Source organism: Molossus molossus, unplaced genomic scaffold (genome assembly GCF_014108415.1).
Source record: "Molossus molossus isolate mMolMol1 unplaced genomic scaffold, mMolMol1.p scaffold_m16_p_12, whole genome shotgun sequence".
NCBI classification, from domain to species: domain Eukaryota; kingdom Metazoa; phylum Chordata; class Mammalia; order Chiroptera; family Molossidae; genus Molossus; species Molossus molossus.
In genome coordinates this window covers 49,671,980-49,698,729 of record NW_023425347.1, presented here as the reverse complement: position 1 = coordinate 49,698,729, position 26,750 = coordinate 49,671,980, and the positions used below count along the sequence as shown (strand labels likewise).

Sequence of the window (26,750 nt, the reverse complement as noted above, 5' to 3'; positions counted from 1 at the left end):
GAGTGAGAGCGGAAGGGGCATTTTTCTCTCAGATAGAAGTGCTGGCAGAGGCCATTGTTCCTTTTCTGTGCCCTACCACACAGAATCAGCTGGTGAGCACCATATCTGAGTTCCCATCAACCTGGCTAATACTGTTCACCCTACCCTGGTGATTCCCTCAGAAACTGCCTCACCCAACTTGCAGGCCCACCTGAGCCCTCTCTAGTGTTTGTTTGTTTGTTTGTTTTTTGCATACAAATAGCCTGTCTTGGTTCATGCTTTGAACTTTCCTAAAATCTCTCAAACAAGCAGCATTTGGCTTATGCACACCCTGTACCTCTGGCATTAGTAGCAGCCAACCTTGGTTCACAGCTTGGCTTCTCCTGGGCACCTCCAAGCCCAGCGCAAGTAGCAGACATCTGCTGATCTCTTTGTAGCTCATATCAGGCTTCCTTGGGCAGATCACAGGTGGTGGTTGACCTTGGCCTGAATCTCCCAGAAAGCTCCAGAGCCAGTGCACTGGGAGGACAGCGTTAGACCATACTGAAACCCATCTACCTCCACAAATGACACATTAAAGGGGTAAAATCTGCATGTACATGAGCTCTACTGAAGTGAATTCTGCTCTGTGGGGTTGGCTCCTGCACAGCAGATTCTTCATGGTGGTCGCAACCACTCATCACAGCCAGTTGGCCTGGGAAGTCAATCCCTCCCAAAAGCAATCAAGGCTCAGCTATAACAGGAGAGTGCACACAGCCCCCAGGAGATCATTCCTGGAGCACCTAGCTCCGGTGACTGGGGAAGCTGCACCACTGGGCCCTACTATCTAAGACCATCTACCAAGACTGGGAGACATAGCATCTCTACTTAATACATAGAAACAAACACAGGTAGTTGCCAAAATGAGAAGACAAAGAAACATGTCTCAGATGAAATAACAGAATGAAACTCCAGAAAAATAATTGGGTTGCAGCCAAAGTCTTCAACTCCCTCCTCCCTTGATATATAAAAATAATTCTGAGAAACAGTATGTTCTAGATCACTACCCCAGGTATGCAGGTTGAAACACCCTGGGGCTGGGGACCCCCCCCCCCACCTTGGTCTCCTTGTGGTTATACGTATGCAAGTAGCCAAATTACATTGTCTTCTCCCTCTAAGGGCTGCCAGCCTCTCACCCATAAATTCCCTATATAACCTTGCCTGTTAGAGATGCCAGCACTGACTCTGCCTTACGAGTCAGCCAGGCAGGTAACTCCCCAATAAAGTTCTTTTGCCTGAACCCAGGTGTGTTCCTTCTTTGGATGACCTTTTAAAAAAGAACTGAGTAGTATAGAGACAATCAATCTACCAGATGCAGAGTTCAAAACACTGGTTATAAGGATGCTCAATGAACCTAGAGGAAGAGCAGAGGAACTTAGCAAGAACTTCAAGAAAGAAATAGGAAACATAAAAATAGATTTAGAAAACACACAATAAAACCAGTCAGAAATGAAGGGATACACTAACTGAAATAAAGAATAATTTGCAGGGAGTCAACAGTAGGGTAGAAGAAGCAGGTGATCAAATCAGTGTCTTGGAAGATAAGGAAACAGAAAACACCCAATCAGAATAGCAAAAAGAAAAAGAATTAAAAAAAATGAGGGTAGTGTAAAGAGACTCTGGGTCAACTTCAAGCATACCAACATCCGCATCATTGGGGTGCTGGAAGGAGAGGAGACAGAGCAAGAAATTGAAAACCTATTTGAAAAAATAGACTTTAAACTTCCCTAACCTGGGTGAAGGAAATAGACATGCAAGTCCAGGAAGCACAGAATCTCAAACAAGATGAACCCAAACAGGCCCACACCAAGACACATCTTAATTAAAATGCCCAATTAAAGTCAAAGAGAAAATCCTAAAAGCAGCAAGAGAAAAGCAATTAGTTACCTACAAGGGAGCTCCCATAAGACTGTCAGCTGATTTCTCAACAGAAACACTTCAGGCCAGAAGGGATTGGCAAGAAATATTCAAAGTATGAAAAGCAAGGACCTACAACAAAGATTACTCACGGTACCCAGCAAAGCTATCATTTAGAATGGAAGGACAGATAAAGAGCTTCCCATACAAGAAAAAAACTAAAAAAGTTTATCATCACTACCATCCCAGTATTATAAGAAATGTTAAGGGTCTCTTTTAAGAAGAAGAAGGAAAAAAAAAAAAGATAAAAAATATGAATAATAAAATGTCAATATATATTTATCAACAATGACTTTAAATGCAAACGGATTACATGTGCCAATCTAAAGATATACTGTGGCTAAATGGATAACAAAACAATACTCTTACACATGCCATTTTGGACTACTTAATCTCTTGATGACTCAGTTTCCTGAAAAACAGGTAAAAGAAGGTTTTCTTTTTTAAAATTTATCTTTATTGTCGAAAGTATTACAGATGTCCCTCCTCCCCCCATTGACTCCCTCTTGCTCATGAACCCCCACTACCACTCTATTGTCTGTGTATGCAAGATAATTTGAAGGATCAGATAAAGTGTTTTTAAGTACTTAGTGTAATTTGGGCAATGTTATCTACTGTTGTTTTTTACAATCTATTGACACACACAGGAGTTTTGCATGGATAGCTCATATTTTAAAGGGATTCTGGGAGGGAATAGCTTAGCAATTTTTTTTTTAGATAGAGTGGGAGGGAGAGAGAGGAAGAGAGAGCGAGAGAGAGAGAAACATCGACGTGAAAGGGACACATCCAGTGGCTGCCTCCTGTACGACCCAACCAGGGCTGAGAACAAACTGCAACTGAGGTACATGCCCTTAGCAGGAACCGAACCCGGGTCTCTCTTCACCACAGGCCAACGCTCTAACTGCTCGCTGAGCCAAACCGGCCAGGGCTAGCTTAGCAATTTTTATGTCTTTTATAGCAAGAAGCTATTTTTAATTTGTTTTTATTATAGGCTTGGATTTTTTTTTATACATGTTCTTTTAATTGACAAGTAGCACATTTGTACCCCGATGCCACAAACCCTCTCATAGACCTTTATATTTGCCCTCCTGGCCTAAGACTATATAGCTCACTGGGGATGTGAATACAGATATCTTTTAATATTTTTTTAAATAGAACAAATCATCATAGTCCCAAGAGAAAAACTAAATGAAATATTTGTAAGCTTTAACCAAATTGAAAGGCTAGAGAGTTAATAGAATATTTTGTTTGTAGCTTATTCCTTAGTCCAAAGCTTTTTCAATTTTTTGTTGTGTTTGTATGACTTTTGTTTGTTGGCTGCTTTGCTTTACATTCATGGAAAAAGACAGTTTACTGATGTCTGTCTTTGATACTAGCTCATTGTGAAATTAAACTCTAATCGCTCGCACATTTGATGATGTGTCAGGAAGTAAAAAGTTTTCAGAAAACTAATACATTAATGAATGAAGAGCTCATACAGCATGTGAGAGAGTTCATATTAGAAAGTAGGACACATTTTAGTAAAAAAAAATAGCATTTTATTATTACTTCCCTTTTAGTCATAAACATATTTTGGGTCAGACTTATCTAAAGTTTCCTGAAAGGCAACAAGGAGGAGCCACCGTGTCCAGCTGCTGCACAAGCGTGTTTAGGAGGGACGTCATCACAGTATTTAATCAATCCGGAACTCCTCCCTGGGGCACACAGACATCTCTTGTTAATCAGTCTGAGTCGGCATCATGCATTTACCATTTTAAAAAATATATAGTTTTCTGTATGATTGGCCTGACTTTGCCATGACCCAGGTCAAACAAAATTGGCCAAAATGTGAAAAACTAATAGTAATAAAAACTTTTAAAATTTGACATGTGAGATGATTATACAGAAAGCTGATATCTTCAGAGTACACTTTTTGGAACATGCATTTTTCAAGAGTCAGTGGTGTAAAACTGGCACAAACAAATATGCCTTGCCCACATCAGAGTTAATTTTCTTCATACAGTATCTAGTATAAGACTCAAGTGGGGCAGACTAATTTTTGTACTGTATATTTATACCTTGTTTTTTGTTTTAATGTTAGTATTTTTTTATTGTTTTTCTTTATTGGTTTTAGAGAGAGAAGAAGGGAGAGAAAGAGAGAGATAGAAACATCGATGAGAGAGAACATTGGCCGCCTCCTGCATGCCGCCCACTGGGGGTCAGGCCCACAACTTGGGCATGTGCCCTGACCAGAATCGAACTGGTGACCTCTTGTTGCGTGGGTTGATGCTCAACCACTGAGCCACACTGGCCAGGCAATTTATACCTTGTTTAGACCATATTTTTGAGCTTTAATTTTCCAAATTAACCCTGTGATTCAGCCTTTCTCTGTTATATTAGAACACTGATGATTTCTAGGTTTAAGAAGGCTTTATTTAGCTCTGTTGTAAGTTGTTCATTAGAGTTTAAAGCTCTTACAGGCCATCTAAGCATTTGTGACCTCTCTGACTTCCTACATTCCTTATACTTAATCACCAGTACTGAAAGTGCCCATTAGGCTTTGCAAACATAGAAGTGTATTAACCCACTCAAGGTTGGAGTCGTTGCTATGGAAACAACTCTAGGTAATAAATGCCTGACTGCACATGTCATTGTGCTAGACACTAATACATGAAATAGACATGGCACCTTGGCTTCTGGTTTGTTCCATCCTCAAAGGAACCCCTAAAGGAGTAATAAGTGAGCAGTTGAAAAAGGATGGGCATTTTAAGAATGGTTTGCTAATATCATCTTTAAAGTAATTTTCAGTTCCTGAGATGACCGGCAAAGGAAGTGTCCCTGGAGGAGCCCAGGGCTAAAGGAACCCTCCAGAGGCTGAATTTTTATAGCAAATAAGGGTTTTGAGGAGAATCCTCGTTTGCTGGCTTCCTCCCCCTCTCACATTTGAAGTCACATGGTGTCACTGCCTCTGGTTTAAGAACACGGTGGGTTTGTTTGATGGGGTATGAATTGTGTGCTAAGAATATAAGTAGCTTGAGATTGAACTGAGGAAGTTTGTTTTACTAAACACATGCATAAGAAATAAAATATGAGTTTATCTCCATATGCCACCTAAGAGGACTACAAAGAGAGCTCAACCTAGAAATAAACAATGGTCTCTGTTAAAATGAGACGCAAATAGATTCTGATTTCTTGAACAGATCGAAACAGGGCGTGGAGGGAAAGGAGTTCGGACTTTGGGGTATTCATGCTCCACATCTTCCTGAAAGCAATTTGAAAGGTTAAAAGATTACTTTAAGGCCTCTGTAACTATCTGTTCACCAGCCAACAACATCCAGAACTGTGAGATGTATTATATAAACCAGCAAGCTTGCCAGACCAATCTGTTTCTATCTGACGCTGTGTCCCTCATGGTTTCTCCTAGGTAAAGGTGTAAGCATTACAGGGGAGAGCAAAATATCCATTTAGGGGCCTCAGACTACTTCTTACTTCTTGCGTAAAACCTCTGAGTAAAATGTTTAGCTACAATAAAGATCAGAGGAACCAATGTGGTTTATTGAAATTTTCAAAACTAAATATATTTTTTTAACCCTGCTTCACTTCAAAAACAAGGGAAATAAATTTCACAGATGTGGAGTGACTTGCTCAAAGATCAAGGAAATGGCTAACTTAGGGAAAAATTCAAGCACTTCTGAGTCTCTAGCCAGATTTCTGATTTAGACTTTAAGAGCTGATTCTGTTGGGGCAGCAATGGACCCAAGTAAAAAGCAGACTATATTCTCTAGCCTTTCTTATGAATAGAGTGACATAGGTCAGGCAAAAAAGTGTAAATAGAGGTAGCTAGGTGGAGCTCTGGAGAAGTTCCCTAAAAGATAGCAGATTCAGCAAGCCTATGCCTTTCTCTTCTTACTTGGGACATGGTTGTGATGTTGGAGTGCTGTCTGCCATCTTGTGCAAATGAGACAACAAGAACATGCTAAGAGAGGTTGAAGGAATAGATTATTTGATCTTGTTAACAGTGCGGTGCCAACATGACGGATCAGTTTTTCTACCTCTAGACTTTTAGTTGCATGAGGAAAATAAAGCCACAAATTTTTAAACACACTATTTATCAGACATCTTTTACTAGCAATGAAACTTAATCCCTAACTGATATACATAAAGATATACAGTATAAATATATATGTGTTCATATAAGAACATGTTCATTAAAGTCTCTGAGTCTAACGTATAACACGATTAATGTATGTTATCTAAATTGGAACTCTGACTACAACTGTAAAATCATAGGCATATTCCAATGTATAATTAATTCTTTCCTTGAGGTTGTATTTGTAGGGAGAATCTGGTGACTAGGCTTTTGGTGTGGGCTCTGCCGCTAATTCTCAATGATATATTGGACTTCAGTTTTTCTATCTTAAATATTAGGGTTAGATAAGATTACCTTTTTAGGACTCTTTATAGCCTTTAGACCTAAGATTGGGTAACTAGATATTTTTTATTTCCCTTATCTCAATTTGTGATTCCAAAGTAAGTATATTTTTGGATTAAACAGACTTTTGTGAGCCTGTATGGGAAACAGTTTCTTTTGCTTTAGGGATTTAAACATACTGTTTCATCTCCTGGAAGTCCTCTAACATCTCCTTTTTGCCTGGCTAACATTCACTCATTCTTAAAGTCAGAGTAGATATCAGTTTCTTCAGAAAGTCATGCCTGATCTTTGAATGTTGTATTTGTCTGATAGCATGTTAATATCTCGCACAGATTATACATTTGTTGAGGATTGGACTCTGGCTGCCTCATTGCTATTGCATCTCCTACAGCTGATATGGAACCTAGCACAGAATCTATATTCAGTAATAAAAGAGGAATAAATGCATGTTTCTGTAAAGAAAAGATATTTCGATTTTCAAACAGTGGGCTAATGAACCAATAATTTCCAATGAAACATGGTTTACTTACATGTAGGGGTAGTTTGGCTATAGTATATATTTGTGTGTGTGTGTGTGTGTGTGTGTGTGTGTGTGTATTTAAAGCTTTTTCATAATATTAAGTTTTAGGTACATTTTCTAAGTACATACAGGTTCTGACTGGGTTAGTCATAGAAATTAATAGGAATATTGCACAATATTTGATGTGGTTTGAATAGTGATAGCATAATTCATAAACATGGCTTTCAATGACTTCTTTCTTAAAAGTATTTTAAAGAAAATAAAGAGCTCATTTTACATTTTTTATTTGAGAGAAAAAAAAAAAAATATATATATATATATATATATATATATATATATATATATATCCCAAATAGTCAATTGAAGAAATAAGCAATGAGATAATTGACTGGTCTTTTATTGAATGCCTTTTGGATAGGCTATGCACCACCTGACCTGCAGAATTGAAAATGATGGAAATGAGCTTGCCCTCTGAGACTTAAATTATGAACGCAACAGATCAGAACAGATATATGCAAAATTACCTCTTAAAGACATAAAAGATTATACAGTAAACAGAACTTGACAGAAACCTGATGGACTATATTCACACATCTAAACAAAGAATATGCTACTCCTCCAGGAAAGAAACAGATCTAGGATATGGTCAGCTGCATAGATAAAGGAAAGTCACAGAGGTAGATCTGGAAAGAGGAGTGATCTAGAGATGAATGAGATGCATACACCACTCAGAGCAAAAAGAGCCACAATTATTGAACTTTATACATATTTTGTCCCACTGGTAAAACTGCCATTTTTTTTAGAAGAATGAAGCAATGTTGATTTTACATTGATGCCATTAAATATTTGATTTATTTGTCTCCTCTTGTTCTGATTCCATGCTCACCAAGCAACCTGCTGATTTGGTGTCCTATGCAGGTCTGGCTACAGAGAGTGAGTGAAGCCTCCAGGCTTCAAGTGTATTCTGTCTTCACACAGTGATTTCTCATGATGAATACATACAATGATTTCTGATTATGATGTGGCTTCTCATGTAGCTTCATTTTAGGAACAGAATGAGCTGATCAAGATAATATGAACTTTATAATTTAAGTCACTCTCTTATTGTAAATTAATAAAGCAGTATTCTGAGTCTACTCAGATATGTGTGGTCTCATATATTTTTAGTTAGTATTAGTCTGTCATAGTCGGCTAAGTCCTAACCAGTGGACTAGAAAGACTCTCTGGGCCTTAGAAATAGGGGTCTAAAATCTAGAATATAGTAACTGAAACAAGCCATTGACAGACCTAATCAACTTCTTTTAGAGTCTTACTATTTAATGAAGTGTGGTCTGTGGACTCACAGCATTATCTGGGAAGTTGAAGAAATTTAGAATCTCAGTCTCTGCTTCAGAATTATTGAATCTGCATTTACCAAGGTCCTCAGGATATCAGTATGTGTGGTACGATTTGGGAAGAGTTCCTTTAGAAGATACATTCACCATGTTTATCTCTCCACCTCTACAGGTCGTTGGGAAACACTTCTTCATGGATCTTTCTTAACACTACATGTTTTGTTGGGAATGCCAAGAATGCAAGGTTTCAATCAAGTATAAAAAGTAAATGCTCTATTTTCAAGCCATTTCTTGTGGAATGAGGTAATGTCTCCCTGAGAAGGCTTGCTTACCGGCTGCTATAAAACGTTGGGTTCCCAAAGCTCAGGGTCTTCTCCTTTAACAGAACTCACGGCATGTAGGGCACCCATCTAGGGCATTCATGTTGCTCCCGTGGGAATTTGGGGCTCAGGGAACAAAGGAAACATGGTGACTCTGACCACTATGAGTGGTAAAGTCTTAAATCTGTGACCTAGAAGTTTTGTGTTTTCTGCCACCATCCATGAAATTGTGGCAAGCTAATATTAACTTATAAATAGGTAAACTCTCATACACTTAATAGGTATTGACAACGATTTCTTTAGCTTTTTTTTTTTGCATAGATGCCAAAAATAATGTGTTAGGAAGACTGATTTCATATCTATTTCCTAACGTTAACTAGCTATACTAAAGAATTGTTATTACTTCTTCTCAATGAAATTATTTCTTCATGTATAAAGTAAGAGGTGGGGAGAGAAGGATGGAGGCTTGATGAGAGTTTATAGATGCTTAGTTCCTTAAAGACGGAGTGTGTGTCTTAAGGATTCTGTGTTATTGTTCTTCCCTGTGAAATTCAGCACATTTTTGAATGTTGGCAAAATCAATAACTATATGCTCTATTGCAGCCCAAGGGACTTGAGAATCATTTAGAAAACCCTATTAAGGTTATTTTCCTTACTCATTGTACTTGGGAAAGAAATAGGAAGATGGTCAAAGTTACAGTCATATAAAATGACTATGTCTAGAAATCTAGTGTACAGCATGATGTTTATAGATAATAACATATTAAATGGCTAGAAATTTGCTAAGAGAGTGGATTTCAGATGCTCTCATTACACACACACAACTTGTAACTATGTGAGAAGATATGCTAATTAGTTCGACTGCAGTAATAATTTCACTAGGTGTGTGTACAAAATCATCATGTTGTACTCCTTAAGTATATATCTATTTTTTAATAAAAATTGTAGTGGGTATACCTGGGACCACTGAAGGAACTTGGGAACAGATGCTACCAAGTGGAACAAATCATTCAGGGAGGCTATGTCCTTGATATTATGAGGCCATTCCAGCCCTGGACTCTCTATTGCAGGCTTCCACATGAGAGAAATATAGTTTTATTTTAAGTCATTATTTTGGGTTTTGTCACTCTCAGCTATTCCTAACCCTAACACTGATGCTTCAGAAACATTACCTAGAAAGTTATTCACAAATTTAAAAATGCTGTCAGTTATTTACAAGTCTCACCAGATTTTAATATTAATGAACAGAAAATGCTCCATTAGTTTACAGACTACTCCTTCCCTGCTGGTGGAGAGTCTCTAAGCACTTTGGTTCTATAGGTTTTTAGTGGTCAAGAATGTAGATAAAATTTCTTGCTTTTGTTTCTAGACATTTATTTTAGACATTTAGTTTTAAAGATCATTTTAAATAAGACAAAGGTCAGAATTTTATAGCTTTAAAGGATCACCCTATGAAGAAGCCTATGACATGGCTGAAACTATCAACAAGCTATCAACTAAGCTCCTATGAAGTGACAAACATAAATATGTACTTAAAAGACCATGTATCTGATGGTGCTTTAGAATAGATTAGAACAATTATAAACTATACACATAATGATGGTCATGAAGTACTGAAAGCAATATTAGGTGATTTTTAATCTGGCTTTACACACACACACACACACACACACACACACACACACTGTTAAATTAGCCACCTCTAAACATTATAATAGGTTCCAGTTTATTGTTTTCCTTCTATATGGTAATCAGCCCAATTTCTAGTCTAAAATAAATTGTCCTGTATAAACTTGTCACTTTCCTGCATTTTCCTCTATAAACAACAACAATAACAACCTAACATAGTATTTTTCAAAACTGTTAAAAATTAGGCCTACCTCACATTGAACTCAGCTGTTATAAGTCAGAAAGGATAATAATGCTGTCCTTTGTATTTGAATGACTCTGAATCACCATCAGCAGAATACTTGCTAGGAGTTAGGGGTTTGTTTTGTTGTTTTTTGTTAGTTTTTAGTACCAATACTCTCCCTGAACTCCTGAAGCCATTATTATCTTATCCAGATGGAACACTGCCTTACATTTTGCCTTTCCTCCTTCTCTAGCTGAGCCTGGATACTAAGTCTGATCTCACAACCAGCCATGCCAAACAGAGGCCCCTGTAATTTTCTCCTAATACTTCTCCTTCCCCATACCTCCACCTTTCAGCCATTATTAGAGTGTGATATGCATAGGCATTGGTATTAATAGTGGGGTTGGATTTATGCTAACTGATCTTAGCTCCCTCACCCGGGGAAAGTACATCCTATGCGAGACATTTCACGGGAAAGAAGAGCCTGCAACTAAATTGATAAAACTGTCTTTATGGGCTGTTTTTCAAGACATGGGAACAAATTAGGGGGGAATATAGTTTAAAAGATTAAAAATTTCATTAAAGAGTCCAGTACTAATTATTTCACTATTTGATCAGCACAATAGATCGAGTGAACTAAGGTCTCTTCTTTGAAGTAAAAATTCGTGCAAGCATTTGTGTGGTGTTTTAGAAATATACAGGGAGGCGATATATATGTATATGTGTCTGAGGAGGGCCAAAAGTGGCAGAAGAATTAAGGCTCAGACCAAAAAGTAGTCTTTACCTTAGTAACTGGGGTTATTTTACATGAGACAACTTAAGAACCAAAGTATTACAATATTTCAGTAATAATTATTTATCTCTTTTGTCAGTAACGTTTTAAAAGCTATCAGTAGTGAACAAAAAAAGGTGTTGGCTGATGACACTTCTATAGCATGTTAAAGAAGGTATCATTTGCCTACGAGGCCTTTCATGAGCCAGCACCCATCTTCCCCCCACCCTTATCTTTACACGTTTCCTTTAGTTGTTCAGTTCCTGCCACATGGAATTTCCTTTGGTCATTCATAATTTGTCACTATCTCTCTCTCACGTCTTTATTGTTGAAAATATTACAGTATTTCCCCCATTGACCCCTCCACCCTGCTCCCACCACCCCACATGCCTTCACTAGGAACTATTGTTTGTGTCCATTGGTTATGCATATATATATATATATATATATATTTTTTGCTAAGCAAAATAAGCCAGTCAGAGAAAGACATCACGTGATCTCCCTTATATGTGGACTCTAATGAACAAAATAAACTCACGAACAAAGTAGATTCAGAGACACAGAAGCAAGGAACATATCGCTTCTCGGCCTTTTGGCTAAGATCAAGTGCAGAAGCAAGGAACAGACTGACGAATCTCAGAAAAGTGGGGAGGTGGGGGCAGGAGGAAATTAACCAAGGCTTTACAACTTTAATCTAAAATGTTGCTTCAGAGTGCAGGTGGAGTGGGAATGAGGAACAGTGCTAGAGTTTATTTTAAGAGGACAATGTTTTTGTGTTTCAGCGAATGTCAACAAGGCATGTTGTGTGCATCTGTGGACCCTTAGTTATGCGTTTACCATGAAGACAGAATAAAATCCCAACTGTATCAGGGGCCATTATATGGGTTTAAAGAGACTGAATCAAATCATCCCTACTCTAAAGTTCAATAAAGTGTAGCTATAATAAGAATGATTAGAGCTAGGGAAAAGAGAAAGGAAAGATAACTAATGATTCCCTACTGGGCGCTGGGTGCTTTACATATAACCTGTTTAATATAAGATAGTTCCACCTCTAGGTGAGCAAATCGAAACAGATGTAACAACTCAAAACTCCCTTACAATAATGTAATCTTATAATTAATCTTAATGATAAGTGTGTAAAATAAGTACATAAGGATTGTAAGGTCTTTGTGAAAATAAAATTACTTTTGTGAGGAGGGTAGATGCTATACAATTAATATGTAGTATAAGGGGGTAAACATAAAAAACAGACATCCATAATGAAAACCTGTTATGCTCTAGAAGAGTATTTGCAAAGTTGTTTTCTGTCAATCTTGTCAAATATTTTGGAAAGGAAGGAGGGAATTTGTCATAGAATGCAATGCTATGGAGACCTTCTGCTTCCATTATAATAAACATATTCTTTTTTAAACTTCTGTTTCTAGAACTATAAAACTCAATGTGTTTCTGACCTTTTTCTCTATCCAACGGCACAATATTACCTTGCCTTATTTTTCCCTCATTAATTTTCATTTACTCCAAATTTTAGTATACATATCAAAGGATTATCACTCATCTTTTCAAAGTCAGAAGAGAATCTTTGGGAGAAGCAGAGTTTTCTCAAATCTCAACAAACCTAAAAATAAACAAAATATCTCTTGGGCAGCCAATTCTGTGACTAAGAGAATATTTTTAAAAAGTAAGCCTGACTTTTCCCTGGAAGTATAGGAGAAAATCTTCCTGCAAATTGTAAGCACAACTAAGTTGCTTCCCAAATTGGCCATTTGCCCTTCAGGGCTAAAGCTGAAAGTGCATGGGACTGCCCGAGTAATTCAGTTGCAGGCAGAATCAATGCAAGCATGCATGCTGCCCTGGTCAAAGGTTGGCCCTGGGGCTGCAACTTAAATCAATTTGGGATAAGCTAAGTTTGATTACATTTTCTGTGATGAAGCTTACGTATTCAGAAACTGTTTAGTTCTATCCAAATCTATACTTCTGATTAGAGAACCATCTACCCATCTGTTTTGGTAATGTTCATGTCCTGGAGTTGAGAAAAAAAATGGAAGGAAGGAAGGAAGGAAGGAAGGAAGGAAGGAAGGAAGGAAGGAAGGAAGGAAGGAAGGAAGGAAGGAAGGAATTCAGAAAGAACGTAAAAAGCAGAGTAGAGCCTGTCTCTACTGGTATGTGAGTCAGTCATGATTTTTGTCTCCTTAAAATATATATAATGATGACAAGAAGAAGAGGGAAAAGAGAAGCAGGGAGTATGCTAACAAGGAAAAGAAATGTAAATAATCGATGGAGGATTATTATGATAGTAATATGTGACAGTCTAAGACTATTTTGGGATATAAGACCCATGCTTTCAGGTGCTGCTGGCAGGAGGGATGCTGGGGAAATACAGGTGGTTGTGAAGTCTGAAGCAAAATGGGTGTAACAAAGGATGTCAAATACAGACTCCAACAGGCAATATGCTAGCTTGAGAGAAATCAACCCTTTCAATTTATCTTTTTCCAGCAGAGCTAAAGCCTGCAGAGTTGTACAACCACAGCTTATGCAAGTCTTCTTAAAAATGTATTTACTCCACTAAATAGTGTGATTATAGATATTATCTACATATGAGAAAGCCTATTATTATATCATAAACCACAGTGCTCCCAAGATGTTATGATTTTTTTGATAAAATATAAATTTCCCTATAGGTACAACCACTAATTCTTAAAACACAGGCTATTATCCTGCCAGTTTTAGGAAAATACGTTGCTATGTCTTGTGTTATGAAGTATTTTACAAAACCGGGGATTACTTGTAAATGGACTGAGTAGTTCTCTACTGGTTCTTTGACCAGAAATATGATGCGCCTCACTAATTAGGCTGCTCTACAGGTGCACTAATTGAACTGATTAAAAAATTATAGAAAGGAAACTGAAGAGCATGTGACTGTCTAATAACACATTTTATAGCTGAGTAATCCAAGTTACCTCTTTTCCTTCAAACGGATGGAAGAGAAAGCTTATTCAAAAAAGCACAGAATTGAAAAAATCCAACCTACTAAACAAGTCTGGTCGTGCCAGAAGTGAAATCGCATTTCTGTGCAAGCAGATCTTGCTTGATTTATTCAATTCTTCCCTAAGTGTATATGGGGTTGATATCTAATTTGTAACTCTGGAGAGAAATCCTCAATGAATTATATTTATAAGTACGGAAATCCAGTCCATGCCGATTGGGTCCATTCAATAAGGACACGGCATTTCCAGCCCCTTCCCCAGCAGTTTTACGGCTACTAAAGCGGAATTTACAGCACTTGAGAGAAAGCATGGCCCATTGAAATATCATTGCTTTCACAATTAATTCTTTCTCTTTAAATCTAGAACATCAAAACAGGGGGGAAAAATGCCAATTTCATTTTACTTTTTCTTTTGGTGATGTTCTCTATTAATTATGCTTCACACTGCTTAAGGGAAAATGGGAAGTTTTATAATAATGCCACTTAGCACTTTATAATAATCATTTTATTCACACATATTCTTGAATCTTATAATAGGGGCCACATTTCCATATTTTAGAAAAAGAATCACAGCACAAAAGTGGAGATGGGACAGTAGATCAGACCTTATCATCTGATCAAACTATTAGATCATACTTCAAATTTACTCACAGCTGCAAAGAAAACAGTGCATGCTGGGTAAATATTCATTAAGAGATTTCTTAGAAATAATGGGAGGGGAATCTCTCACGGGACCTCAAATATACTCTGTCAAAATAAAGACTAGGAAAGGCACTATTGAAATAGAAGCTAATAATATGGGTTGTTTGTTCTTTAGGCTGGAAATGTTGGCATATTTTTATTTTTTCAGTGTTAGTAGTCACAACTCCCTTATATACCATATACACAAGGTCACATTTTGTTCTAATCTGTTATAGGGTTAGTGCTTTGTGAAATAAAACAGCAGGCACAAAGGTCTATTCTAGTGCCTTTTCATAGGCTATTGACCAACAGAATTGAAACTGTGAACATAAAGGAAATTTCCCCGAAGAGTAAAATTCTTTGCAGAGATGACAACATGATTAGGCCAGCAGTGCTATTGAGCCAAACTTTATGGAAACTCACCATAGAGCAAAACACATTCAAATACAATTTTTTTCTGTCAATAAAAAATAATTTGCCCTGGCTGGTTTGGCTCAGCGGTTAGAGCATCAGCCTGCGGTCCGGAGAGACCCGGGTTCAGTTCCTGCTAAGGGCATGTACCTCGGTTGCAGTTTGTCCCCGGCCCTGGTTGGTCGTGCGGGTGGCAGCCACTCGATGTGTCCCTTTCACGTCGATGTTTCTCTCTCTCTCTCTCTCTCTCTCTCTCTCTCTCTCTCTCTCTCCCTCCCACTCTATCTGTACAAAAAAAGTGGAAAAATGTCCTCAGGTGAGGACAAAAAAAAAATAATAATAATGACTTGGGGTTCAACAAAAAAAATGTACAGGAGGGGAAATATTGGTAGCATTTCTACTTTGTTAAGGAATAAATATGACTCTTTTTAATAAAAATCAATCAATAAATACTATTTTAAAACATATAGATTTCTTAACCTTAAAGCATTACAGCTGAAGGAGGACTTGGAGGTCAGTTATTCTAGGGTCCTCATTTTATAGATGAGAAAACCGAGGCCAGAGAGTTAAGTATCTCTACAAGTAAAGGCCAGAATTTAAATTGTCTGACTCTTCAGCTAGGGCTCCCAATAAAATTTTATGGTTAAATTTGAAACTTCTTTTGATTTTTCTGTATCTTCTTGGTACCGAATCCCCATACGGCTGCCACATTTCAAGGCTGATCAATGTCAGTGGCAAATACCAAAGCTCCCTTCTCTCTTTGGCACTTACTGGCCCTTTGTCAGCGATAGGGACGTATGTACAGTCTCAGTAGCTTGAGGATACAGCTGTCAAATTGCCTCTTAACCTGAGAGCAACACATTAGTGGAGTTAATTAATCTTGTTCAACCTTCTCTATCAACCTGACCAGTTTTTCATCATTGCAAGTGAATGTTTATGTGCATGGCTGATTTAATTAATAATTCTAATAAAAAGACAATATCGCAGTGATATACATAAGGGCATTAATAAATTACTCAAACAACCAGTGCTGTTCTGGGATATTAGTGAAATAAAGTTACACAGTTATTGAGGTATGTAGTTCTGCGCACCTTTTGGTTTACCTTTCAGTGTTTATATTATACATAACAGAGAGGGAAAAAAGAGGAAACTAATATTGAAGGAGCACTTCCTTTGGATTGGACATAATATCTTAGTCATCTTTTATATTCTATCTCATTTCATCTTCATGACTATCTTACAAAGTAAGTTATTTCCCCTATTTTATGGGTGAGATGCCTGAGGCTCTAGGATTGGGAGCGAGAAGACTGTCGACATCCTGCCGTGTGGGACTGTGGTTTCAGATCGGACCTGTTTGGTTCCAAAGCTCTTGGCGATGGGCCTGTGCCTTGAAAAGAGCACTGGAATGAGGAAAAAGCTAAACTCCAGCCCTAGATCTGCTGGGACAGTGCGCAGCTTTGAGTTCTGACTCATCTTCTTTGAGCCTCAGTTCCCTCACGTACAAAAAAAAAAAAAAAAAGATGAGTTTAGGCCAGAAATTTTAAAACTGAATTTTCTGGAACTCTGTGACTTTTTGACAGGCCTTAGGGTCACTGTGTAATTTAATATAGAAAAAAGGGGGGGTGGATTTTTCAGGTTCACCTCTAAATCAACCAAAGTGACTTCAATATTACATTTGCTATATAGAAAGGCTTGCATGAGGTTTATTTGGGGAAAGAAAGGAATCCATTGCTTTAGGGGGGCTGTAATACTCTCAACAATAAAGTAAAACATAAATAAATAATAAATAAATAAATGTTAAAAATAATAGAAAAAAGTGAAAAAAGTGGACTAGGTACTGAGATCTATTCTAGCTCTGAAGTTCTGACAACAGACATGGGTAACGAAAGCTCTGTTAGTATTTGTCTTTGCTTTTCATCGGTGGCAATTTGGTGGGTTGGGGCACTGCAAGTTCCAACAGTTAGTTTGTTTTTATTTATTTGTTTTTATTTTTTTAATTTAAAAAAATTTTAAATTTATTTTTGTTACAGATGTTTCTCCTTTTCCCCCCATTGACACCCTCCTCCCCATCCCCAGTTATTTTGTTTCAATCTGTTGGGTTACTCACGAGTGGCACTGAATGATCGTTTTGGGGAGAAAGACTACTTTGGGGAGAAAAGAAAATCCTCTTGTTTTGCTCATAGTCCATTTCACATCTGTTTGCATCCACTATTGGTCTTACAATTATGTTGAGGTCTGTGTATTTCATAGTAGAGTGTCATTTGATAGGTCAATTTAGATATATCAAAATCTACCTACAACTGCAAACCTAATTTTTGTCAAATATTTATTACTAAGACAACCACATAAGGCTTCACATTAACATAAAGCTGTGAGGATAAAGCAAGTTGCCTCACACAGCATGCTGTCTTCAACAATCTCCAAGTCTAAATTTATTACTGTCTCTTTCAACCAAAATGAAAACCCCATCTCTTTTAAGTTGCAGGATGAGAGATCAATTTCAATCTAAAACATGAATCATTCAGATTTGTCGTATCACCTTTCACATGGAATCAAGGTTCATTATAATAGTCAAAAAGAACAGAGAGCCCATACAATTGCTAACTGGCATGTGGGCATTTGAAGCAAGCAGAGAGATGAAATGTTACTTGCAAGAGCACAGCTGGTTCCATATTCAACAAATCAGCAAAAAAATAACATTTGCCTGCATCATTCAGATCTAAACAGGGAAAAACTCTTACGCTATCCACATTCTTACTTTCTCCAATAGCCTCTTTCATTTTCCTTTTAGATATAAATTACTGGTGTATATATTTTTAATCTCAAAGAGAAGGTGTGCATCAAATTAAGTAGACTAGGAAGAAATGTTCTCTAACATGAGAGGAGGTTTTCTAGAAAGTTAAATAGCACTGATTATAAAGCATTTAAAATGGGAACTTTATAATTGTTTCTACAGGATTACTAAGGCAGGGAAAAGACAGTTTTGGTGGGTACTTTTAATATTTTATGCGTTATATGTCTGAGGCAAATGCTTTGCAATTTGAATAAGTGTGTGTGTGTGTGTGTGTGTGTGGGTGCACATGTATTTGCACAGGCACACACACACACTCAAGAAAAAAAACTCCCTATAGTATCATTAGAACTTACAGTTTAGCAAAAGATTTGATACCACACATTTGGGAACACATTAAAGGGGGCTGGCATCCACATGGTATATTAATATTTTTGTTATCTATTTAGGACTGTAAACAAAGACTCTGTTGATATTAGGCTTGAGTTGTCCCAAATATTTTCTTATATTAGTTCTCAGGAGAAGGTTGTATTAAACTGAAGCTATCAAGTTTTAAGCACTTCGTTAATGTAGATAAGATTGCTTCCGTCTTACCTAATTATTTCCCCTTATTCTCTTTAGATTATGAATCTTTTATTACATATTCTGTAAAAATATCTGTTTGTGTGTGTGTGTGTGTGTGTGTGAAAGAGGGAAATGAAACATATATAAAATGTCTTACTTATAGATGTGACTTTTATTGGTTATTAAATAACTGATCAAAAGATGGTGTACATGTGATGAATTGGACCCATAGATGGCAGGATGGGACCATTCAGTTCACGTTCTTTAAGAAGACTTAGAAGAATCATCTCTTTCAGTTGCTCAAGTTCAGGAAGCAAAAAACACAGTTGAAAATAATAATAATATCGTCCAAATTAGGAGTCTCATTTTTTTTTTACCTCATACAATTATTTTCTATGACTAGTTGGCATACTGTCATCATCATTAATTTTGTTAAAGCACCTGTTCCCTGAGGCTGATCTACAGTGACTGCAGAATATTTTCATCCTCTCTCTCTCACACACACATACATACACACAAACACACACGAAGAGACTATTTCAATGCAGACACATTTCAAAAATTTCTGCACAGATAATCTAGAGGATGAGGGATTCCTTTTATACTAGCTTTCCTGTAGTTTTTTCGCCATACAGTTTGTTTTCCCCTTACTGGAGAAAGTAGGAAGGGAGCAAAAGGGAGGTCAGACATTATAAGTATGGCCATCTGGACACCTTCACCAGGAAGCTGCAATTTCACACTCCCCAGTCCATTCTCTGCAGATCCCTGGGGGAAGCTAAAGATGGACACATGTGCAGTGAAGTTGGGGTGACGTAGGGAACGTGCCTATTAGTCCGGATTGGCCAGAGAGGCTGGAGCCAATAGAAACCCATGAAAATTTGGGAATACATAATCCCACTCTTGGCTATTGGCTCTCTTGGCTCTTGGGGCTCTCTTATTCCCCTGGCTTTGCTCCTACCTGTGTTCCCTTCATAGCCATGTGACCCTGTGAACCCCACATGCAATGGACTATATCTAGGAACACGAACTATGCTAAACTAGCCTGATGCTGGATTGGACTATACCAACAGGGAATGAAAACTCTGGGCAGCCACTTTAGTCCTGGACCTGCTAAAGACGCAGCTGGACTTTTCCTTGGTGGGATGAAGGGAACTGGGACCTTGGAAACTCAGGGATTGGACTCTACTCAAATAAATGCCACTTATTCTCACATATGAGTCTCAGGAAATTATTTTTCTCATGACATTGCAAGAAACCCACTTCTACTGGCAACAGGTGGGGACAAGGAAAGCTCCCTACCAATAACAAAATTACTAATTTTTGTACTTGGATCTATAGTTCTTATTATAATTACTGTCTAAGCTCTACAGACCATGGAAGGCCAAGGCATTAAAGGTAACTTCATATGAAATCAAAGCCCATTTTTATTTTTCTGGGATCCAAGCAAGATGTGAGAGAAGAGACAAACTGGGATGAGGGAGACTTGCAAAGAGCAAGAAGCATGGCAAGTGTAGTTCACCCAAGACCGAGACTTTTGCGTCTTTGTAGGTTGGAGATTTATGGATAGACACACAGCAATGGGGCCTTAAGAAGCCCAAATCAGACCAGTGGCTGAGGCATTAAGGCAGGTCATTAGTCTGTATTCTTCCTGTCAGAGCTTAGCTTGTAGAAAAAGAAGTTTACTGTCCACGTCTTTCCTTCTTCATCTACTTAGTTAACCTTAATCCATGGCAATGTGGCATCTAATCCCAGCTTTTTGTGGGAACTGGTCTGGCGAAGATCACCAATAAGTGTTACTTGTCAGAGACAGCGGTTGATGTTCAGATTTTCTCTAACCTGATAGAGCATCACACACTGCTGACCTTCCCTCTCCTTGACCTGGTCTCCTTCCATGGCTTCCACGGTACTGACTTCCTCCGGCATCTCCATCAACACATGCTTCTGCAGGATGCTTCTCTCCCTCTGCTCACTCCTCCATGTTCTTGATGGAGATTTCGCTTGGGTTTTTGTCCTTGTTCATCTTTTCACTCAACATGGCCCTTATGAAAAATATTATTTATTCTCATAACTGAAACTACCTATTGTGATAACTTCCAAATCATATCTCCATACTGGATTTCATATCCAGCTACCTACTGAATATCACTTCACCTGAATATGTCTAAAATTGAATTTATTTCTCTTCTTTCAATCTCCACTGTCTCACCAAATCTAAAAGTGCTACTTTTCCTATTATGTTCTATCCTGGTTATTATTGTCCAAATTAAATGTTGGGAGTTACTCAGATTCCTACAATTGCCTGCTATTCTCTCCTGATTTGAGACTTACCTAGATTCCTACAATTCTCTTTCTAGTCCCTATTCATTAACTCCTCTCTCCTAATTATCTCTCAACCCCCATCATTTTTACTCCTCTTTAGTGCAATTATCTTCCTTTGCATTTATTAGAAATCTAAATAAATTGGGTATAGCCCTCCACATTGCCTAAGAACATCTTTCAGAAAATAAATCCATTTATAGTCCTCTTTTTTTCCTCTCCAAAATCAGAGAATTAAGTCCAACACATTTGAAGTATTTCTTGTTCTAATTTCACCAATTTGTCCAGCCTTATCTCTCAATAATCTCTCCTCCCATATTTTACTCTAATCACATGTCTTCATATGTGTCAGATTATTTCATACTGCCACATCAGAGCTGTTCCATACTAGAGAATTTATTCCTCCCCCTCTCTCCCATTACCATTCCCACACCCAGGCTCACCCAATCACATCCTTAGTTCAAGGGTCATATCCTCTACAGTTTGCCCAGAGTCAGTGAGACTGACTTGATCATTTTCTCAATGTGTTCATAATTGATCCTGAATAAATTCTGCAAAGTCTTGCCTTTAAAAATGAGACAATGATGACTAAAATGGTATTTGAGATGTATCTTGATTATAATGTATATAGTGATGTTACATGCTCTAGAGGACAGTGCTTTTATGACACCTGACACTGAATTATCAGCCTCTTCTCTGCCCTAGTATAGTACAATGGACTATACTGCATTACAGCTATCTGTGTTCTTGTCCCATTCTCTCATTTGTCTAAGAACTCTTTGATGATGGGGTTCCAGTTCTGTTCCTCTTTGCATTTCCATCATCTGGCATCTAGCACAGTGCTTTGTACACTGTAGGTAGTCAATATACATATTTGAAAAGTGAACATTGTTATTGAATGGATTCGCTGAGCCTCAGAATACAACAGTTGTTTCAGTTCTGCCTTTACTCTGAATCTCGTAGATGTCTGAACCTCAATGCGGCAAACATTGTATTTAATCTGGAATGAATGCCACAAGGTTAGTTCATGCACTGAGGAAGGGATGATGTTATAAGCCAGAATTGGAACATTATTTCAAATTTGCCTGCCTTCTCTCTGGCTTGCCAGTAATGGTTTAGCATCTAAACATTCAGTAAAGTATTAGCCATCAATAATCACATAAGGTTGGCCATCCATATGTAACTTTTTGAAAGGAAGTGAGCACTCTTGGGGAATATGCTATAACAACAATAGTTACCAGTCATTGAATGCTTACTCTGAATTAGAATGAATGATAAATGCTTTGCCTGCATTATCCCATTTAATTTTTATCCTGGTGGGAACTATCATTGTCCTCATTTTATAAATGAATTAATTGAGGCTTTGGCATTTTGGTAACTTACTCAAAGTCACACATAACTGATGTGATAAAACTGTTCCAAAACAAGACTTTTTTGATTTCCTTTATGTGAAACATATACACTAAAATACTTACAGAACAAAAAGTGCACATTATATTTTGGATGATCTTAGTTATGTCAAAGCTCTAAGTGATAGTTTATTACCTTTTGTATCTGGAAAATGTAGGTTATTACAAACTAGGAGTAGATTATAATAGCCTCAGGATTTTTCCTACATAGTAATGAATGGAGAGCTGGTTGCCAGTAGTTTAAGCTCTGTTGCAATGCTGTTATCAACCAGTTTGGGTGTTTGCTACATATGAGTACTATGTTAGGTAACTCACAATTTTTATTACCCTGTCTTCAAGCATATTAACTATTCAGAAATACAAATCACAAATGCATAGAGATCTTATTATTCATGGCATGTTCCTAATATCATGTATGGGGACAGACTCTGGTGTCTACTTCTCCTGGATAAGAAGAAGATGGGCGAGTTAGCTTTACACAATCCCTTAGATATAGGAAAGGCTGACCTTCAGTAACAAATTAAAAATATGTACATTTAATAGGTCACAGGCAAATATTAGGTGAGCTTGAACTGGTTTCTAGTTTTGGATCAGTTTAGAAGTGGAAGACCCTCCCACTCACATACCTTATACAGATACGAAGGGAGATCTTATCGAGGGACCCATTGCTTTCTCTCCAGTTAGCACTGCACACATTTTAGGAAAGCTGCCTTTCCCCATATATGGTTTGCACGCTCACAGTGTCTGTGTTGGTTAACTGTACCATTCCAAAGAGATTTAAAATACCATAAAAACGTGTGTAAATGTCTGAGTCTCATTTTTGTATATGTTTCATACATTGACATATTCACCTTTTATGCATTTACATTAGATATCTAATATATGTTGTTTATACCTAAATAATTATTCTCAAAAAGAGCTATTGCACATTAAAGAGTAGGACTCTAAATTATTAAGGAAAAGTTGATAAAAACTACAAGAAGAACAAACATGCTACAAGTAGAGGTTTATCTTTCAGAGTATGTGGCAGATGACATAATTTATGTCTTGTTCCACCAGTGGTTTTATGTTCGTAGTGACAGTGAAATGTAGAAGCAAAAAGCTTGGGCTCTGAAGCCAGACTGACAGAATTCAAGTTTTTGCTTTGGCTTCGTTACTTATTAACTTAGTAAGCATTTGACTTTGGCAAAGCTTTCAATCTCTATCTTAATTTCTTCATTTATAAGAAGGGAATTATAAAATTAGTCTTTTTAGATTATATGAGAAATAAGTGAACAAATTCATATGAAGAGAGTAGAGTAGGATCTGGTCCATAGTAAGCTAACAATAAGTGTTGTGACATTATTTTGTATATACATTCTACAGCTAAAACTCTTTCATTTATTTACCCATTATCCTTTCAACCACTTCATCGATGTTGATTTCATTTATTCATTAAAGATTTGCTGATTGCCTATTAAATATTAGGCACTGTATTAGGGATACAAAAGACAAAATAATCAGATATGATCCTGTGTTCTCAACAAACATAATTTGGTAAAGAGATGAAAAAATATAAAAATAGTTGTACACAGGAAAGCTTAGTGCAATTCAGATAAGGTCATATGAAAGTTTGTATATACCAATATTTCTTCAAACTTTCAGGGTTATGTTCATAACTACAGATAATATTTACATAATGTGTCTTTATTAACAAGTAAATCAAATTGCACTAGTATTTCATAGCATCTCTACAAACAGGAAGCCAGTGGCAAAGAAAGAAAGAAAGAAATCACTGAAGTCCATTCTAAAGATACCACATTTAGAAGACTTTGAGCAACTCTTCACTTCCAGATATTTGTGTTAAGGTTGCCAGAGTAAAACGAACACTTAAATAAGTGACATTTGTTCTGAACTTGTTGCCTTTATTAATGCTGCAGTTTTGAATATCAGAATGTGACTTAGAAATTCAAATAGCAAAAACTTAATATGCTATTAAAGTTTTAAATTTTTCTTTGCTTTTTTAATCCAGATATTCTTTCAGATTCTTAAATATTTAAACCATGTAAAATATTAATAACATACCAAAGAAGTATCAATATTTACATTAAGTTGAAATTCACACTATTCTATAACATTTTCAGTGGTTTATATTATTCATAATTACACTAAATAAATAATTCTCATGGAAGGAACTCAAGCAAGTATATATGCTATTACATGGCAAGCAATGTTTTTTTTTTCTTTTTTTCAGAGTGGAGATAGTAAGAAATATTAAGTAATATTAAGCTGGAAAAACAAATGAAGTGATGTTTGAAAAGTATAGAACAAACCATTTTCAAATGAGTATTTTTATTAACAACAAACTGGTGTATTTTATTTAACATCAGAGGTTCCTAAATCACGGTAATTCAAAGTTTACAAATCATAAAACTGATTATAGTATATTTTAAGTAGGGCTACTATATATCTCATCCTCATTTCTTTGAAATGGAAATGATCATGCCTATAATTAACTATACAATATTTGCATTTTCAGAGACAGTTTATGATCACAGGATGATAGCATAAATATCTACATCAGGTTTCAGTAAAAATATAAGAGATAAGAATGATTCAGCTGACTGTGGAACTGAAAAGACAATGTATTCTCTGTCATCTTCTGTGAACATTTTCAGAAACACTCCATTTCCAAATCAGGAATATTTAATGGTTATAACAATGTGTTGGTGATTTGGCCTTTAAAAAACACTAAAATGAATTACAGGAGGAAACGTTATAATAGGTTGCTCTCCCCTCAACATCCTTGTATTGGCTCTTGTTTTCATTTCTAGCCCTTAGAAATTAAGATACATTATAAATATAGTATTTATTTAAATAAAACCTTAAGTCATATTCTAAAATACAGTTTTGAGTAAAAATGTTCCCAATATGGATAAAATATTTTATACATGATCATTTACTTACTATTTTATTTTATGTATAGCATATAAAATTCTTGTTATTTCAAGATGAGTGTCTAAAGAAAGCCAACCAAGAGTAAATTCAACCCAAATTAATCCATGTTTCAAGACAATGTAACATTAAAAAAAATCCACAAACAAAACCTCACCAAACCATCTTTCTTAGTCAGAAGACATTTTTCATTGTGTCTATTATATGCAATTTTTTTCCCTGTTCTCAGCTCTAAGACATTTTTCTAGATTTATATAGGGATTCCAAAATTCTCAAACACTCGTATTCTTTTGGGGCTAAGTTCTTCTGTGTTAGGAACATGTCACATCAGGCTGAGTCCTAAAAGGAACATGTTCTATTATGTTTTACCTCTACTGATAGGTAGGAGCCAAGAGACCCATGGAGGCATGTTGGCAACAGTGTTACTTACGGTTGAGAGGCAGGCTCGCATTGGTCGTGCCCAGCTTGTTGGCAGCCACACAAGTATAGTTGCCGAAGTGCTCCTGTGTCACATTGGTGACAGTGAGAATGGATCTTGTGCTAAAATTTTGAATAGTAATTCCTTGTTGGCCATTGAAGAGCCTAGAAAACAAGATAAACTAGATAAATACGTATTATAAAGAACATTTTCATTGTTATCTTAGATGGGTTTGTAATGGTAACCCATACAGTGTTAGTATATAGCATGAGAATGTTACACTTATATTTTCCTTTTATTAGTAGATATTGGGCAGGAGGGGCTGTATGGCAACTATAGACTGTTCTTATGAGAATATTTGGACTACTTGACAAACTGAGTTTAGATATACATGGCCTATTTATACATTGTTTTGTATTTTAGAAAATTAAACACACCACAACAATGGCATCTTATCTGTTAAAGTCAAGAAAGAGTAAAAGAAATGAAATATAAAGAGTCCATTAAGCCCAGCCGATGTGGCTCAGTGGTTGAGCATTGACCCATGCACCAAGAGGTCGCTGGTTTGATTCCTGGTCAGGGCACATGCCCAGGTTGTGGGCCTGATCCCCAGTAGGAGGCATGCAGGAGGCAACCAATCAATGTTCTCTCTCATCGATGTTTCTATTTCTCTCTCCCTCTCCCTTCCTCTCTCTCTAAAATCAATAAAGAAAAATATTTTTAAAAGGAGTCCATTAAAAGCACACACTGATGAGTTCTAGGTAAACTGGCTGGGATATGTCTAGGCCATTTCAGATGATATTATAGATAACTCCTACTAAAGTTAACCTTGCAGCTGAGCTAAGAAGGTTCCGAGTCCAGGGTCAAGGCCTCTTTACTGCTGCCATGAACAGCCCAGAGAGAAGTATAGTATGGAGAGTAGTATTGAAGGTTGAGACTCATTTCTGCCACATTTTAGTAATGTGCCTGGGAAAGTTTTTTTTTTTTTTAACTTGTCTGGGCCTTAATATAGGATTCAATTTTAGCAGATTCCACCCAGACTTCCCAATAACCTCTCTCCAGACTACCCGTAGCGGCCTCCACTCCTGTACCGGCTGGT

General features: G+C 37.0%; 1 long non-coding RNA gene across 1 annotated transcript in view; it reads right to left on the bottom strand.

The window, feature by feature from the left end:
• The window catches only part of LOC118626474, a 193,568-nt gene that overhangs the window by 147,248 nt on the left and 19,570 nt on the right, over positions 1-26,750 (bottom strand). The window contains exon 2 of the long non-coding RNA XR_004958913.1: positions 25,664-25,815. This is a non-coding gene — a long non-coding RNA (uncharacterized LOC118626474). The remainder of the gene's footprint in view (positions 1-25,663; positions 25,816-26,750) is intronic.